The 18900-nt window shown below is 38.6% G+C and overlaps 1 protein-coding gene across 2 annotated transcripts in view; it reads left to right on the top strand.

Annotated features, from left to right (window-relative positions):
* The window catches only part of CHCHD6 (coiled-coil-helix-coiled-coil-helix domain containing 6), a 296649-nt gene that overhangs the window by 206894 nt on the left and 70855 nt on the right, over positions 1–18900 (top strand). The gene's annotated exons all lie outside the window — the stretch shown is intronic.

Below are 18900 nucleotides of genomic sequence, written 5' to 3'. Positions count from 1 at the left end.
TTGTATCTCTAAGTACTATGACCAGTGACAAGATTCTGGGCACACAAATGTCACGAGAGCAGTAGATCATTTTTTGTGTTGTCTTTTTCTCCCCCTTTGGATTTATTAAAGCATTGACTTGGATAAATCCCACTCTCTCATTCTGGCAAAGCTTTTCACCTGCCTTCTGATTAATCTGACTTTGTCCTATGAGTCCTTTCTGGGCTTTATTAAATGAAGGGCCTTTTAATAGCCTTTCCTCTCATGAATTACAGAAATGTAGAAATTTAGAGCCAGAAGAGATTCTCCCCCATTTAAAAGACAAGGAAACGGAGGCCTGGTTTGGGGAAAGACTGAGGCAATCTGACCAAACTAAAACTAACAGGACCAAAACTCAACTGTCCTGACTCCTACTCAGCTTGTTCTCCACTAAGCAGTTACTAAAACAAATGGATGGAAAATAATCCGTACTAAAATAAACAACGATAAAACAATAATAAACAATATTTTGGTCATTATGCTTTCTACCCAGATCATAACCTTCCATCTCTGACAGTATCAGAAACACTACTGGCCAGCCAAATGTCGGTGAGTGTATTTGAATATACCACTGAAGGAAACTTCAACAGTATCTAGTAGAAAGAGCCTATACTGGGACAGCTAGGTGGCACAGTGGATAAAGCACCAGCCCTGGATTCAGGAGGACCTGAGTTCAAATCCGGCCTCACACACTTGACACTTACTAGCTGTGTGACCCTGGGCAAGTCACTTAACCCTCATTGCCCTGTAAAAAAAAAGAAAAAAAGAGCCTGTACTCAGCTACTAACACCTGTATTAGCTCTCGAATTTGACACTTCCTAACATTATAACTTTTGACAAGTCATTTCTTCTCTCTAATCCTCATTTTCCTTATCTGTAAGATGAGGACCCACCTTGGGCCCTTTTCACAGGGCTCTTGTAAGGTGCAAATGTGAGAATGGATATGAAAGTGTTTTGCAATAATAACTTTGATAACGTAGGACAACTTAAAATTCTGTGTACCTGCCCTATTATTTTGGGAGATCTCCTTGTTCTACTTCATCAATGAATCATTCATTCTTTAGTAAGTGTCTGTTATTTGCAGAGCGCTGTGCGCTGGAGGAACACAAAGTGTAGACCTGACAGTCCTTGCCCTCATATACCATACAGTCTAGAAATTAGCTTTTCTATTTTGTTAATAATGCCTTGCTTCCTCTGATGTCTTATTTTCCTTTACCAGTTAGCAATGCTAGGCTTTTGTTTGAGCACCTGGTTGTTCGATATGTCTATAGCACTCATTTTTCTAGTAAAACTGTTTTGAAACAGTATTCAGGTTTCCTGTATGTTGTTTACTTCTTTGCATTCATTTTTTCCCTAACTAGTACTCAAATTTTGTCGGTTACTTTTCGTAAAGTTGAATGTCTTTGTAATAGATTATTATGACCTTTTGTCTCCTGTCACATTACCTTAATCATATTGTGAACTAGGTTCAGCCACATCTCTTACCCTCTATTACAGACCAAATTCAGGTTATTTCTTTTCCTCATTGGTTGTGAAATTTATCATTCAAGGAAGCAGTTAATTTATTTTCTTCTTCAAAACCTAATTTTTTCATATCATCTAAAAAAATAGAATTCCTTCTAGCAATGTGGCTATTCAGAGCTCCCTGCTTATAGTTCAGTATGGAATTTCCTCCCACAGAGGCTTCATAGTATTTTGCTTGTCCAGTGAGACTTTTGTCCTCTTATTCTTTGTTCTCACAAAAATCACTGAATTGAAAGTGATAGATCAGCTAATTCAGTACCCTCATTTTACAGATGAGGAAACCAAGATCCCAAGGAGGTGACTTCACCAAGATCACAGCTGAGAGATGATTGGCTGAGCAGCTATTTTAACTTTAAAATTCTCCTCAGAATTGTTTCCTCACATCCAAGATGGAGGGATTGGTTGAACCAGATGTTCTTCAATGTCCCTTCTATCTCTGAATCCTTTGATAAAATGAGAAAGTAAGTGTGCTGCCCCATCTGCCTTCTAGGAATGGAGGGGCAGAACCCCAAACAGGAAATAGAGACACCTGTCCTCTGCAGGGTGACTGCCTTCCCCAGGGTAGAGGTTTCTGGAAGGGCCTTGTTCACAGGATCCTTGATCACAAGCTATTAGAGACCTTAGAAGTCATCAAGTACAGAGACCCAAAGAGGCCATGAGACATGCCCATGGCTTCGCAGCTGGCTACGCAGCTGGCTACACAGCTGGAACTGGAACTCAGCTCCTATGACTTACACGGTCTGTCTTCTTTCCACTGTACCAAGTTACATCCCGGATTAGTGGGAAGTACGTAAATGTTTGTTGAATTAAAGCAAAAGGAAACATATTTGGAACAATAAGGATTTCTGCTACACCATGCTGCTTGTCTACATGGCACTGCCTCTGATTCGCTTGCTTCATAATTTTTCAAGTATTCAGGTGTTCATTTAAATAAACCATGACTTTTAAAATCTAAGACCCTATCTAAATAATTCAATAAATTATGTGATTACTTATTCATTCATTGATTCATCAATTAGAATGTAAGTTTCTTGAGGACAAGAACAGTGTTACTTGCTTGTATTTGTATCTTCAGCGCTTAGCATGGGTACCTGGCATGTAATAAGGGCTTCATTAATGTTTTTTCATTAATCCATTATTTAATGTATGTTTTTATTCTGAACTTAACAAACACCAAATAAAATGAGCATTTCCATATGGAACAGAAAAAGAGGATTGTACATTAAACCTCAAATCTCTATTTCATAGCTTGTTGGTTTTTTTCCCCTTTCAAATATATAAGTATATAATGAATTCAGTATGTAACATTCCAACTTGTCTGTGTTCCCTTCTGGTCTTCCTTCTGTTCTCTTCTGTGCATTTAAAAAAATGCTTCAATGACCCTCTTTTTTCTTTTTCATTTTGCTTTGGTATCCCTATATCTAGCTCCCTCTTTCCCCCTCAACTCTCTCCACAAAATTTTTGAGAAAAACAAAATAAAACTCTTAAAACAAATCCACATAGTCTAGCAAAATAAACTTTCACAGTGGCTACGTCTGAAATATATGTTTCATTATGCACCTTGAGCCCATGGCTTCTTTCAGGAAATGTGTTGTAATGCTTCATCATCAGTACTCTTTTACTGGTGTTAATTATTTATGGTTGGTCGTGTCACTGATCAGAGTTCTTGAGTCTTTTAAAGGTTTTTTTTATTCTTCCCATTGTTCAAATCAGGTCCTGGTTCTATGCATTTCACTCTGCATTAGTTCATGCTAATCTTCCCAAGCTTCTCTGAAATGGCCCTTTTCATCATTTTTGTGGTATAATAATATTCTCTTATGCTTATATACTGTTATATGTTCACCTGTTCCCCAGGTGATGGGCACCCTTTTAGTTTCTAATTCATTTCCACCACCAAAAGAGCAACTATAAATATTTTTGTAGATATGGATTCCTGTCCTCTTTTCTTCTATCTTTTTTGGGTAGAGGTCTAGCAATGATAGCTCTGGATCAAAGTGCATGCACAATTTTAATAACTTTTGGAGGATTTTTCCAAATTACTTTCCAAAATTGCTAGATTCATTCATTCATTCATTCATTCGTTTATTAATCATTAGTTAGGTGTTAGGTTTTGGTGATATACAAATACATAGTCCTTCCTTCCCAAAGCTCAAAATCTAGAGACAGGGTATAATTACAATATATTGTAGACCTCTAGAAATATATATATATATATATATACACACACACACACAATTAATAAGTTAGTCCCCTGAATACAAAGGCAATGCCATATTTTTGATATTATAAAACTAACAATGCCTTGTAATTATAAGATACTTAATAAATATGCAACGTACTGGGATATACAAAAACTATCCAGTATCTATAAAGCTGAATAGAGTAGAATAAAACCTCTTATAAAGTAATAAGCTAGTTTCAGTAACTCACATAATAAAATCAATTCCATTTCTTTATGGGCATACCTTGTTCACCAGACTATTCCATACTACATTATAACTTTGTCTTCAGTTCATGTCAAAAAATAATACTGAAGTTACTAAAAGAATAATACCTTCCAGGGCCTCTGTTTTGGGGATAGGTTCTGATTGGCCAGGCCTCATCCCCCTCCTGGCTATACTTCTGACTCTCCATCACATACACACCTGGATACTTTGTTTCCTTTTCAGCTCCCTCTTAGGTTTGGCCTTTCCCCACTAGAATGTAAAATCCATATGAGCAAGGACTGTTGTTCTTTTTGCTTATATTTGTATCCCCAGCTCTTAGCACAGTGCCTGGCACATCGTAAGTATTTAATAAGTACTTGTTGCCTGCCTCCCTGCCTTCTGTAACAACTCTGTGAGAGTGGACTCAAAGCGATTGCTGTTAAAGAGTAAAGTTCCAGGGTCGACTGTTAGGTAGGGCTGTGAATAAAATGCTCTGAACTTCCAGGCCGACCTGCTTCCATTTGCCTCAACCTCTCCTTCCTCTAGGGGTCGCAATGGAGTCAGATCATCTCCTGAAGGTGACCTTCCTCCTACCAAGTGTCTTCAATGAACAAGGAAGTCAGGGCCTTTGCTGGCTGTCAGATATTCATCCATTGGAGTTCTTTGGTCTTCTCTCATTTATGTAGAATCCTTTTTCTAGTTTGTCTTGCCTTCTCTGCCTTTTCCCACAGTCTGACTAGCTGGGCTCGTATTTCTGTAAAGTGCACTTAAATTCCCTTCTTGACCCCTTAGCTGTTTTCAATCAGGATCTTGTGCTGTTCACCACTTGGCAGCTTTCCCCTCTATTTTTTTTTTTGTTGTTGTTGGTTTTTGCAGGGCAATGGGGGTTAAGTGACTTGCCCAGGGTCACATGGCTAGTAAGTGTCAAGTGTCTGAGGCCGGATTTGAACTCAGGTACTCCTGAATCCAGGGCCGGTGCTTTATCCACTGCGCCACCTAGCCGCCCCTCCCCCTCTATTTTTAAAGCCAATTCTAGTACCTTTTCTCAGTGTTTGGTGCCATTAACCACTTGTCTTTTTGATCTTCAAGAACATAAACAGTTTCTCCTATCCTGGCAGATCACAGACATCCTCTGTGCAGTTATTTCATACACAAATCAAATTCAAAAGAAAATCATAGGTTATCTTGATGAGGTTTTTACCATTTGGGCTCTAGTTGACTCACTTCCTCTCACAACCTCCATTTTAAGGAAAGTGTCCAGGCCAGCCATGTCCATTCCCTTATTCCTCTGTGAGCTCTGCTCCTGACTCTCTAAGTTTGTTTCTCTCCCATGTTCCTGTGGATATCTTTTCTTCCCTCTCCCCTCTTTCTACGTGTTATCTTCCTTCGTTAGAATGTAAGCTCCTTGAAGGCAAGGACTGCCTTCCTTTTTACTTGAATTTGTATTCCCAGAAGTTAGCACAGTCCCTGCCACATAGTCAGAGCTTAATAAATGCTTGTTGACTTGACTAGTTGTGGCTTAAAATACCTCTCTTCTAGGAAGCTTTTCCTGACTACCGACCTCTACTCCACTGAATTAGTTCCATCTGGTTTTGTGCCAAGGCTCTTCTGACCCAAGCTCAGCATCTTCCTGAGGACAGATGTCCCACACAAAGTGCCTTGCTCTACACATGCCTCTTCTGAAAGAACCACTTGGCAGCTTGGGGCAAGCTAAGGAATTCCCAGCTCCTTCTATTGACCTACATGATGATAGGTTTCTATGGGACAGCTCTATAGAGCTTTTGACAGTAAAATGGCCTGTTGTACCTATATGTATATAGCTTTAGAATGTGGTTTCCATATCCTTTGCAGTCTAAGACATAACCTATAACTTTTCTAAAACACATCAGAAAGGGGGTCTTCTCTGCTTAGTCATGGACAAATAGATACCAGTCTAGACACAGGCATAGGATAGTGCATATACTCCTGTATTCGATATAGAATACACAGGTTAGTGTCTAAACAGAAGTGCTAGTTTCTTTCATGCCTTTGTTCCCTATCTAAAATGCTACATTCCTCCGCATTTGAGTTCCCAGCCATCTTCAACTAGAGCCCAACTCAGATGTCCCAATTTTAGGAAACCTTCCCCGATCCCCTGAGACATTTTCTCTCTCCATTCTTCCATAATGTTTTGTGTGTATCTTATGTATTTCTCACGTCCTATTTTATATTAATTATTGCTATGTGTCACTTCATTGTCATGTGTCACATTCATGAAAACAAGAATGTCTTATCTGAATTTTATCCCCACAGCACCTAGCACAGTGCCCTGCATTCAGTAGGTGATTAAGAAATGTTGATTCCATTAATACTCAACATATAACTAAAGCAAAAAAGCTCCTCCACAATTTTGAGTATTTTAGTACCCTAAATTATTCATAAAAACTACAGTTGTTAAATCTGTTTACAACTTTAATAGGCGTGTTCTGATTGTTCAAGTTTCTATTGAACATGAAGCAAATTACCCTCAGGTTTATATTGGACATTAAGTCTGTTTTGAACATGAGTTGATATATCCCAACAGTTAGTAAACTAAGGTGTAGCAGATGAAGGCTTCCATTTATTCATTGCTTTGTGAGGGAGATGAGGAATGATAGCCACCCATAGGCTAACGATTCCCCCTCCCTTAGAAGCTTGCCAGGTGTGAAGAAGCCCTTCACTCAGCAGCACCTGTATACTCAGTTGTGTCCCTGAACCTCCAGATCCCAGCAGCAATAGCAATAAAAGATAGTCTAAGATATGAAGGACCTCATCTATACATTTAAAAATGCAAGTAGTCCAAAAGGGATACATAAGTAGTTAACAGTTAATTCTTTAACTATGTATTTGACAGCCAGTTGAAAATAAGACTACTACTCATAATTGTTACCTCTCTCCCTGCCCATCCCTTTCCAGGGGTGAGAGAAATGACCTGGTCAGGTGTCAGGAGACAGGAAAGGGTCTTTGGTAAAGAACGTTTGGTAAACTAGACAGACTTCTCCCACATTACTGGCCCTGGCTCTGCCCACAAAAATCATGATGCCTTCCCACCAGTGACTTGCCTAATAAAATTTTTGAATCTCTCATATTCTCATCCTCCCTCTCTCTCCGTATACGTATGTATATGTACATATGTATGTCTCTGTGTATACACACACACACACACACACACACACACTCTATGTTTCCTTTTCTTTACAATTAAGCCTATATCCTCTACCCTTTTAGTCACACTTTGGTCTAGCAATGATAGAGCATAGACATTGTGATACATCAGATGTCTAGCTATCCACTGATTGAAAAAGAATACTTTAGGATTGCTGTCAAAGTTCTCTCTCTCTTACCCATTCAAAGCTTACCTCAAGTCCAGGAAAGTGGGTAATTTCCTGAAAGCAGGATTTGAGGAAATGAGGTTAAGGGAAAACCCCCCAGCTAAAAAATATTTTCCACCTAACTGCTATATTACCTGATTTCATTCCTTTGAGTTAAAAAGGGCTCTTTTTTGGAAAGCAGATCCCTCACCCTCTTTGAGATATTTGTATATTTATATTTATCATTGCTACCTTTGGAGTAGATGGGTAGCGTGGAAGTGGGGATAATTTTGGATCTGCGGTGATAAAGTGGGCAGAAGGTCTGGGAAAGGGAAGGAGGAAAGGAGTTAAAATGTTAGAGCTAGAAAGAGACCTTAGAGAACATCTAACCCAACTCTTCATTCCACAGAAGAAACTTCAATGAAGCCTAGAAAATGAAATGAACACTAGTGGTCCCATAGCAATTAGTAGCAGAGATGGGACTAGGACCCTGATTACAGCTAAAAATAAGAGTTCACAAAGGAGGGTGGAAGGGGACCGAAGGAAAACTTCACAGACTTGACAGTTTTGCTAAAGATCAGTTCTAGGCCCCTGTTTAGTTCTATCCAAAGTCTTTTCATTCAGCTCTTTGACAGATTTCTGATCAAATAAACGTTCTTCCAGTTGCTTTGGTTTGTTTTTTGTTTTTTTAACCAACTACACTAACTCTGTTATGTTAATTTTTTGTCTCTTTTATTGCTCCTTCCTCCAGATGCAGATTATGCTAATTTTCTTCACTCCTTACATGGTCCTCTTTTCTAAATGGTTTTTAAATAATTATCAGGATGAGCTTTAAAAGTTCCCAAATAAGTCAGCCCTGTACTCAATTCTTTGGCCTGGCTGGCAGTACTGAGTCCTAGAATTCTGATATATTCAAATCTCATCCATTGCTTTAAAGTTTGAGAGGTTTGTTTTAGACTTAACTCTTTGGTTGTTTTCTTTCTTTTATACTAATTTTTCATCAGTGTTTCTGAAAGTCAAATTTTTCAGTGTGTGTAATCATGTAGAGCTAAAAAAATCTCAAAACGATGCTGGGTGTGTATTGGTCTTATCTTCCCTACAAGATTTTGAGTTTCTGGGGGGCAAGAAAATTCTGAGTCTGTCAATTCTTAAAAGCCTTTGAGTGGTACTCAGCCCAGTGAAACTTGTGGTTAATATAAATTCCGTATCTCCTTCCTAGTCTGGCTTGTGTTCCACCACCTCTTTGAGCTTCCCTGCCCTTCTCTTCTGTCCATAATGCTTCATGTATCATCACTTCTCTCTCTTTGGTTTTGGGTGGCAGTCCTGTCTCTCCAGTTAAGAGTTTGGGTTTCCTGGGGGCAGCTAGGTGGCGCAGTGGATAAAGCACCAGCCCTGGATTCAGGAGTACCTGAGTTCAGCCTCAGACACTTGACACTAGCTGTGTGACCCTGGGCCAGTCTCTTAACCCCCATTGCCCCACCAAAAAAAAAAAAAAAAAGAGAGAGAGTTTAGGTTTCTTGAAGTCTGCGATCTGGACTTAGTACTTTTTTTATGCCTCCCACAGTACTGAACATAAAACTGTCCCTTAATAAATTGGATTGATTGCAAATAAATAACTCTCCCTAGACTAAATGACTTAACTCTTGACTCCTACCCTAGATTTTAACCAGGACTTCTACCCTAAGTCTGAACAGCAGTTTTGGAATCAAAAGGCCAAGGTTTGAATCCTGACTCTCATTTTTCACCTATGTGACCTTGGTCAAGTCACTGAACCTATTATCCGGGCCTCAGTTTTCCCATATATAAAAATGAGGAGTTGGACTAAAAGATCTCAAAAGTCCTTTTCACCTCTAAAATATAAGATTCTGAGACCTCCTCAACTAATCAAAACTTCTATGATTATAAAAATTCCATATTGATTTTACCACATAAAATAAAAATATTTAAAATTTGAGGAGGATTTTCTGAGAGAGATGTCTGTAGGCAATAAGTATGAAATTCCCCAGGAGCAGGTACAGATAGCTGAAATTATTAATAAACATCAATACAGAATTTAGCAGATAATGTTAAAAAACCAAAACTCATCAAAATAAACAACCTTTCCTTTAAGTGGAATATTAATATTCTTAAACCCTTTGGAGGCCAACTAAACCAACCAACCATCTCATATTACAGATGAGACAAGCGATGCCCAGAAACTAAAGTGACGGGTCCCCAAGGTTAGGTTGGGAAGTAGAAGGTCTTCTGACTCCAAGTCCAGTGCTCTTGCCTTTGGCACCATGCATCTTTCTTCCTCAACTGCCATCTTCCTTGTGTTCCTGGATGGGGAAGAGTTAGCTGATACGAAAATTTCCTAGTGCCCAAAGAATGTTAATTTCCTTTATTCTTCCGTGCCCTCTTATTCTGTCTTCCCTCGCCCTATTGCTTCCTTTTTGATCTTGCAAATCCAGGTCCTTTGAGAAATCAGACAGTATGAAATATGAAAATTGCTTGGGAAGTAATTGAAGAAACACTGTGACTTTTGAAACCCATGGAGATAACACTCACACCTCCTTATTCACATTATTTAATATTTAATGGCAGATTTAATTAATGGAGAGCAGGTCTTCTGGTTTCAAATGTAAGAAGCAGCTGTGATTTGAAAGGAGGAAAGTCTGTTTACAGGGCAAAGAAGAAGGTTTTTGTCAAAATCTGTGAACTAGAGAGACTAATCAGAAAGATTAGTCCTACATAAGAAATACTGTCCTACAATAAAGTTCATGATCACTAGGTTACTAAGTAATGTGTATGAAAATCCAGCATACTTCGTAGAGAGGACTGATCTGTGATTTTAAAGTTTATATATAATAGGCCTTCCTTGACAAATCACTCTGCAAGTATGTGAATACCAATTACATGCATAGTGTTGTGTTCCATACTGTGGGTGGGAACTTACTATTTGGGGAAACCAGACTGACACACATGAAACTGCTGAGTAGTTTATGATTAAATGCCGGAGTAAACGATAAAGGCAATAAGAGCTGTTGGACTTCAGAGAAAAGGATATCAGGGTAGACTTTGAAACTCATGAAAACTTTGCCTTGTGGTTCACGTGTCACTTAAATCAGATTTATGTTATGTGTGCATGTGATCACCTCTTGTGACATCAACACAATGTGTGAACTCATACATATATGGAGTAAGAAAGGCCAGAAGTGGCAGCAAGTGCCACACCATCCTTCCTCCTCCAAGTCAGAATTGTGGACATTTTGAGGGGGAGAAGTCAGAGAGTTTCTCTGGGTCTGTATGCTAAACAATGAAGCCAACCACAATGGGGTAAGTTATACAGATAGATGACTGAAGGGGAGTAATCTAAGGCTGAGAACATCATTTCAAATACCCCTTGTTCCAATAAGCAATAGTCGCCCCTTTAGGAAGGTTGAAAAACGTGGATTCCTCACATACCTGAGATGACTAACATATTGTCTGAATCAGACCAAAAGCAAGCAGAGCAGACTGAAGTTTCCATGTCCCCTTCTAAGCTAGACTTAGAATTCCCATAGTTGGTCGTCTCTCTTTTCTAACTCCAGGCCTTAGTTTCCCCATTTGTAAAATAAGAGGGATTATACTCAAGGATTTCTCATTCCCTTCCCCAAATTTGTATAACTTTATAAACTTCCAAGCTTGAAACTCTGAGAGCAAGTCTCTGTTTTTGTAATTTTCTGTATACCCCATGATAGCACCTAGCATAATTCCTCATGCTAAAATGTGTGTTATATTCAACTGAATTAGTTATGCATTCATAGGAATATAGGAATTAGGAACCTTACAAATCTGTTTCAGCATGGGATGGCAAAAAGAGCACTGACCTTGAAGTCAGAAAACCTGGGTTCAAATTCTGGATTCACCATTTTACAGCCTGTATGGTCCAGAGCAAGTACAAAATATCTCTAGGCTTCAGTTTTCTCATTAGTAAAATGATGGAGTGGGATTGGATTCTTTTTTTTTGGTCCCTTCCAGTTCTAAATCTTATAAGGTAATCTACCCCCTTCATTTTACAGATGGAAAAAACTACAGTCTAGAGATATATCATGAGTTACTTGTGTTGGATCAACAGCCAGAATTTGGACCCAGGTCATTATGATTCAAAATCCAGTGTTGTTCATGTCAATTTACTCCTTTTCTTTATGGATATGAGTATTTGTTTACTTTCCTGATTTGTCTGCTTCAGTATGTCTCAGAGGCAGTGTGGTATAATGAAAAGTATAGGAGATTAGGAATCAGGAGACCTAGATTTTAATCATGACCCTATTGTTTTGCATGGCTGCACATGTCTAACTTATATTGAATTGCTTGGGTTCTTAAGGGGAGGGGGCAGGGGGAGGAAGGGAGGAAGAGAATTTGGAGCACAAAGTTTAAAAAATTGATGTTAAAATTTGTTTTTACATGTAATGTGGGGGGGGGGAATTCTAAATAAATAAAATTTTTTAATCCTGACCGTATGACCTGGAAGAATTCACTTTGTCTCTCTGAGTCTCACTGTATATTATAAAACATTAACCCTGCCTCAGTTCTTTCTCTACTTTGATCTGTCCTCCATTCAGCTACTAAAGTGATTTTCCTAAAATGCAATTCTAAAGATTTCACCCCCACCACACCACTCCCCCCCACCACCTCAGTAGCTTCCTATCACCTCCAGGAGCAAATATAAAATTCTGTTTGGCATTCAAAACCTCCTGGCTGTTCCATGAACAAGACTCCATCTCTGATTCCAGGCATTTTCTCCAGCTGTCACCCATGCCTGGAACTACTGCCCTCCTCTGCTCCACCTGCTGATCTCCCTCACCTTCTCTAAGTCTCAACTAAAATCCCACCTTCTACAGGAAGCCTTCCCCAACCCCTTCTAATTCCGGTGCTTGTTCCTTATTATTTCTTATTTACCTTTTAAATAGCTTGTTTTATATTTATTTGTTTGTTTATTTATTTATTTATTTGTGTGTTCTCTCTCCCATTGGATTGTGAGAGCCTTGAGGGCAGGGACTGTCTTTTGCCTCTTTTTTCATCTCCAGGGCTTAGCACAGTACCTGGCTTATAGTAAGAGCTTAATAAATGTTGGTGAATTGATAAAACTGAGAGGGCTGGACTAGCTGATTTAAGGTCCCTTCCAGTTCCAAAAAAGTCACCTTAAGGGCAAGATCTCTTTCATTCTTTTTGTGTAACACCTAATACAGATACAGAATAAATACTTAGGAAATGAATTGTGATGATGGTGATGATTACTGATGCATTATGGAACCCTGAATCATAAATAGAATACTAAACATTAGATGTGATGCTTTTTCTGGTTAAGGTTTCACTTAATCTGTTTCTCTGTGGGGATGGAAGTATTAATCTTATTAGTATCAGTAATGATGGTGCCTAATGATGGCATCTTTGTGAATGGTCCTCATTAACATCATGAACCCAAAAATAGATACTCTTAAGGGTTCACTTTCAGAGTTTTCAGAGCAGGAGAGGAGTCACCAAGCCAACCTTTAAACCCCATAAGGCTTTAATATCAGTAACCAACATTAATATTAATTACTGATCTTCCACCATAGAACTTTCTATAGCAGGGACATAAATTTATGCACCTTCAAGGGTTTGATTACAGTCTTACCTTAAGTGGGGTTTGTTCCCAGAGGAAAAAATGGGCCACTATTATTACTAACCCTATCTAAAAGAAGACTTCATTGACACTTAGGGCCTTGATGTAAGTCATAATTTTTTTTGTGGCTTTGCTCTGCTAAGAGTGAAATGTGGCAAACTCCATTAACAAAATTGTTTCCCCATTCTATCACCCAAGATTAAAATGGAAAAGGGGAAACAGCCGGCCTATTTTATTTTTATATATGTTTATTTAACATTTTATTTTTTCAATTTTAAATTCCAATTTCTCTCACCTCACCCCTCATTGAGAGGGCAAGCAATTTGATATAGGTTATACATGTACAACCATTCAACACATATTTCCATGTTAGTCATGTTGTAAAAGAAAACATAGATCCCCCAGAAAAAATCAAGAAAAATAAAATTTTTTTAAAAGCATATTTTGATCTTCATTCAGACTCCATTAGTACTTTCTCTGGATATGGATAGCATTTGTAATCACAGGTCTTTTGGAATTGTCTTGGATCATTGAGAATAGCTAAGTAAGTCATTCACAGTTTATCATCATACACTATTGCTGTTAAACATTCTCCTGGTTCTGTTCATTTCACCATCAATTCATATAAGTATTTCCAGGTTTTTCTGAGAGCATGCTCATCATTTCTTCTAGCAGAATTCCATTGCAATTACATACCACAGCATGTTCAGCCATTCCCCAATTGATGGGCATCCTCTCAATTTCCAATTCTTTGCCATCACTAAAACAGCTGCTATAAATATTTTTGTACATATAGGTCCTTTTCCTTTTTATTTTTTATCTCTTTGGAATACAGATCTAATAGTGGTATTGCTTGGCCAAAGGGTCCCTTTGGGCATAGTTTCAAATTACTCTCCAGAATGGTTGAATCAGTTCACAACTTCAACAGTGCATTAGTGTCTCAGTTTTCCCATATCCTCTCCAACATTTGTCATTTTCCTTTTCTGTCACAGAAGGGGGCTACCTTAGAATTGTTTTCATTTGTATTTCTCTGTTGAATAGTTAAAGCATTTTTTCAAGAGTATAGATAGCTTTGATGACTTCATCAGAAAACTGCCAATTCATATAGGGGCAGCTGGGTGACAGTGGATAAAGTACTGGCCCTGAAGTTGGGAGGAACTGAGTTCAAATCTTACCTCAGACACTACCTATGTGACTCTGGCCAAGTCACTTCACCCCAGTTACCTTAAACATCCGAGGCTATCTCCGAGGCAATTGGGGTCACACAGCTAGTTAAGTGTCAAGTGTCTGAGGCCGGATTTGAACTCAGGTACTCCTGCATCCAGGGCCGGTGCTTTATCCACTGTGCCATCTAGCTGCCCCACTTAATTTATTTTTTTTTATGTATAAGGTATTTTATTTTTTCCGTTACATGTAAAGCACTTAATTTATTTTTAAAATAATCATCCCCTTATCTTCAACTCACATTTTGCCCTCTGTCTAAACATTACTCCTCCTAATTGCCCTAATAATGTTAAAGTTCTTAGGAGTTACAAGTATCATCCTCCTATGTAGAAAAGCAATTTAACCTTAGTGAATCCCATGTTTTTTCTCTTTCCTGTTTACCTTTTTCTGTTTCTCCTGAGTCATGTATTTGAAAGGCAGATTTTCTATTCATTTCTGGTCTTTTCATCAGGAATGTTTGAAAGTCCTCTATTTCATTGAATGATCATTTTCCCCTCTCTGAAAAATTATACTCAGTTTTTCTGGAAGATGATTCTTGATTATAATCCTAGTTACTTTGCCCTCCAGAATATCATGTTCCAAGCTCTCTAATTATTTAATATAGAAGATGCTAAATCTTCTGTTATCCGCACTGTGACTCCATGATATTTGAATGATTTCTTTCTGGCTGCTTTGCAATATTTTCTCCTTGACCTGGAAGCTCTAGAATTTCGCTAAAATATTCCTAGAAGTTTTCATTTTAAGATGTCTTTCAGGAGATGATCAGTAGATTCTTTCCATTTCTCTTTTATCCTCTGCTTCTAGGATAACAAAGCAGTTTTCCTTAATAATTTCTTGAAAGGTGATGTCTAGGCTCTTTTTGATCATGGTTTTCAGGTAGCCCAGTAATTCTTAAATTATTCTTTCCTCTAGCTATTTCCCAGGTCAATTGTTTTTCCAGTGAGATATTTCACATTTTCTTCTATTTTTTCATTCTTTCAATTTTGTTTTATTGATCTCTTGAAGTCATTAGCTTCCACTTGCCCAATGCTAATTTTTAAGGAATTCTTTTCTTTTCCTTTCCATTTGGCCAGTTGTACTTTTTAAGTTCTTTTCTTCAGTGAGTTTTTGTACATCATTTTCCACGTGACCAATTCTGCTTTTAAAAGTAGAATGCATTAAAATATGTTCTCTTCAATGGATTTGTGTTCCTCTTGTACCATTGAGCTGTTCCATTTTTTTAAGGTGTTATTTTCTTCAGGGTTTTTGTTGTCCCTCTACCAAGCTGTTGACTTTTTCTTCATAGCTTTTTTTGTATCACTCACATTTTCCCCCAGTTTTTCCTGTATCTCTCTTGTTTAATTTTCTCAATCCTTTTTGAGCTCTTTCAAGAATTCTTTTTGGGCCTAAGACCAATTCACATTTTTTTGAGGCTTTGATTGTAGTAGTTTTGATTTTGTTGTCTTCTGTATTTGTGTTTTGTTTTTCTCTATCACCATAGTAACTTTTTATGGTCACATATTTTGTTGTTCGCTCATTTTTGCAGTCTATTTCTTGACCTTTATTAACTCTATGATAAAATTGGACTCTGTTCCCGAGGTGGAGGGAGCATTGTCACAAGCTTCAGGTTTTTTGTTCAGCTATTTTCAAAGCTAGTTCTGGAGTTGTGTGAGTTTTAGTTCCTCCAAGGTGATATTATGTAAGGAGAGGTGAGTTTACTGCTCTCTTGGCCAGTACTCTGCTCTGTGAGTGACTACAAGCTCTCTTTCCTGCCCTAGAACTGTGACCAGGATCCTTGCTCCCCTGTATCCACAAACTCTGGTGTGCTAGTGTTCCTCCAGGCCCTGAGACTACAAGTCCAGATTTCAATTCAGATTTAAGTATGGGCAATGCTTCAGAATCCTGCACTCAGTGTCATCAAAGGGAACCCCGTAATCTCCTTCTGACCAATTGTCTTACCCCCCCCTTGTTGTCTGTGGGTGGAGAGTTCCAGCAGCCACTGCTGCTCATTCACTTGCCCCCATGACTTGCTGTGGTCTTGCCTGGTCACTGCCTGCACTGGACTACACTCTGTTCCCACCCCAGTGAGACAGACCTTTCCTGCTGACCTCTAAGTTGTCTTGGACTGGAAAACTGTTTCACCCTCTCCTTTTGTGGGTTCTTCCAGCAGCTCCAGCATTCATTTTGAGACATTATTTAAAGAAGTTTCGAGGGGAATTTGGGTTCTCCACCATCTAGCAGCTGACCAATTTTAGAGAAGCTTATTCTAGGCTTCCTAAATTCAATTCCTGAATTCTTATTGAATCTAGACCAAAATCCATTGTAACATTACCACTGAGTCACCTGACTAGGATGGGGACTCTGGGATATATAATTCCTTAGCCCCAATTCAGGAGAACTTTGATCCTTGGTCTGGTTAGGCATTGTCAGAGGTACACTGAGAAGAGACCTTAAACATCTTTTAGTCCAGTATCTTTCCAAATGCCACAATCCCCTCGATATCATTCTTGCAGCTAATTTTTTTTTAGTGAGGCAATTGGGGTTAAGTGACTTGCCCAGGGTCACACAGCTAGCAAGTGTCAAATGTCTGAGGCCAGATTTGAACTCAGGTACTCCTGATTCCAGGGCCGGTGCTCTATCCACTGCACCACCTAGCTGCCCCTATATCATTCTTAATAAGTTGTCTTACTTATAGACCCATGCTTGTGTAAGGAATTAATTGTGATAACCCTCTCTTTGCTTCATTGTGGTCAGACTGAAAAAAATGTAAGCTTGAAAAGCCTAAGAGAAGATGGGTGTGTACTTTCGGAGATAATTGAACAAACAAGAGGAATTCTGACCACAGGGAACATTCATTGAAACTAAGTAACTAAGCCTCCCCTAATAGCTCCCCCACGCCCACATGGGCCTGGCCAGATTATAATGGGGACAGCCCACGTGGGTGTGCTGAGCCATTTGGAGACTCAACAGTTAGAGAGTTTTTCTGAGGAGAGTTTTGTTTTGTTTTTCCTGAGAGAAATGGGGAAGAAAGGGGGACGGTTAGAGGAACTGCTGGTTTTTTACCTTTGGACAAAAACAGAAGAGACTACAAAGCTAATACTCCTTAGAGCTACAGATTTCGGGTGGTGGTGAGTTTTGAGTGTTTTTGAGGCAAAGCTAGAGCACTTTGGAACTAGCTGGGCTGGAGGCAGGTTCGGGGTGCCTGGGGCCTTTTTACCCCTGAGATTTATAAATTGTTCCCATTAATAAACCTGTTTTGTATTTTTTTAAAGAGGCTGTTAATTTCTTTTCTTACCCCAATATTAAGGCGAGCCACCCAGTTAACTCTTCCCATACTAAATTTGGCCCTTGCACTTGGCCACTTTAAATGCTCATTATTTCACAAAGTATTCTGGTCCATTGTTAGCTTAAATTATTATAAAACTTCCCTTATAATGAGCTAAAATCTGCTTCTTTAAGACATCTACCCATTGGTCCTAGTTTTCCCCTTTGGAACTATATATAAATCTAATTCTTTTGTATGATTTAGCTTTTCAAAGATTTAAAGATGCCTATCAGCTCACTTTCTCCAATTGTTACGTCACATGATATTCAAAAACTCTCACTAACCTGCTCATTTTCCTGATTGTGTCCTGTTTTATCACTGTTTCACTTAAAATGTGTTACCCAGAACTCAACAGAGTCTAGTTTTTTAATCTGGACACAGAGTTCATAGCTACATTACAGGAGGGCAGCACTGGCAGGTATAGTCATAAGAGTCAATATGCTATCATATAAAGAGCCTGGCATTAGAACTCAGGCGACCTGAATTCTAGGCACTGACCATGTGAACTTGGCCCAGTTCCAGGATCCCTTTCAAAACTAATATGCTATGGTTCTTTTATAGTATTGTGTCCTTGGAAAGATCTAGAGCCTTAGCTATAGATAATGCTAAGATTGCTACCAGTGTAGACCAGTTACTGTGTCTTCATGACACAGTAGTGTTTGTCTTTTGTGTGTATGTATTTTTTTTTTGTGAGGCAATTGGGGTTAAGTGACTTGCCCAGGGTCACATAGCTAGTAAGTGTTAAGTGTCTGAGGCCGGATTTGAACTCAGGTACTCCTGACTCCAGGGCCGGTGCTTTATCCACTGCGCTACCTAGCCGCCCCTGTGTGTATGTATTTTTAAAATAAATTTTTGTTGATCTGTTTTGTTTTTATATCACCAAAATCTCCCTTGATACATCACCTCCTTGATAGATCAGCCTATGTGATATATCCCTTCTTTTGCATCACCAAATTTCCCTTGATACCTCTCCCATAGAGCTCTCATGTAACAAATATCTTTAAGGGAAAAAAGGAAAAAAGGCAGTAAAATGAATTCATATAGAAAAAAGAGTCTGAAAATGTGTGCAATGTGCCAAGTATATGGACCTCCAAACTCTGCAAAGGTGTGGGGTAGGGGTATCTTCTCATATTTCTTCACATTTTCTCATGTTTGTTCTTTATAATTTCACAAATTCACTTCTGACCATTTTGTGGTTATTCTTTCCATTTACATTGTTGTAATCATTTTATATATATATATTTTTTTTTACATATATATGTATACACACACATATATACACATATATATAGTTCTCTTAGTTCTGCATAATTTACTCTGCATCATTTCATGGAAATCTTTCCACGCTTCTCCGTACTCATGATATCTATTGTTTCTGATAACACAAGAGTATTCCATGTTACCACAGTTTATTTGTCCATTCCTCAATGAGCACCCCCTCCCAGGGTG

This window comes from Dromiciops gliroides, chromosome 1 (assembly GCF_019393635.1).
Source record: "Dromiciops gliroides isolate mDroGli1 chromosome 1, mDroGli1.pri, whole genome shotgun sequence".
NCBI classification, from domain to species: domain Eukaryota; kingdom Metazoa; phylum Chordata; class Mammalia; order Microbiotheria; family Microbiotheriidae; genus Dromiciops; species Dromiciops gliroides.
Note: the sequence above shows the minus strand (reverse complement) of the source record. Positions and strands in the feature narration are given on the sequence as shown.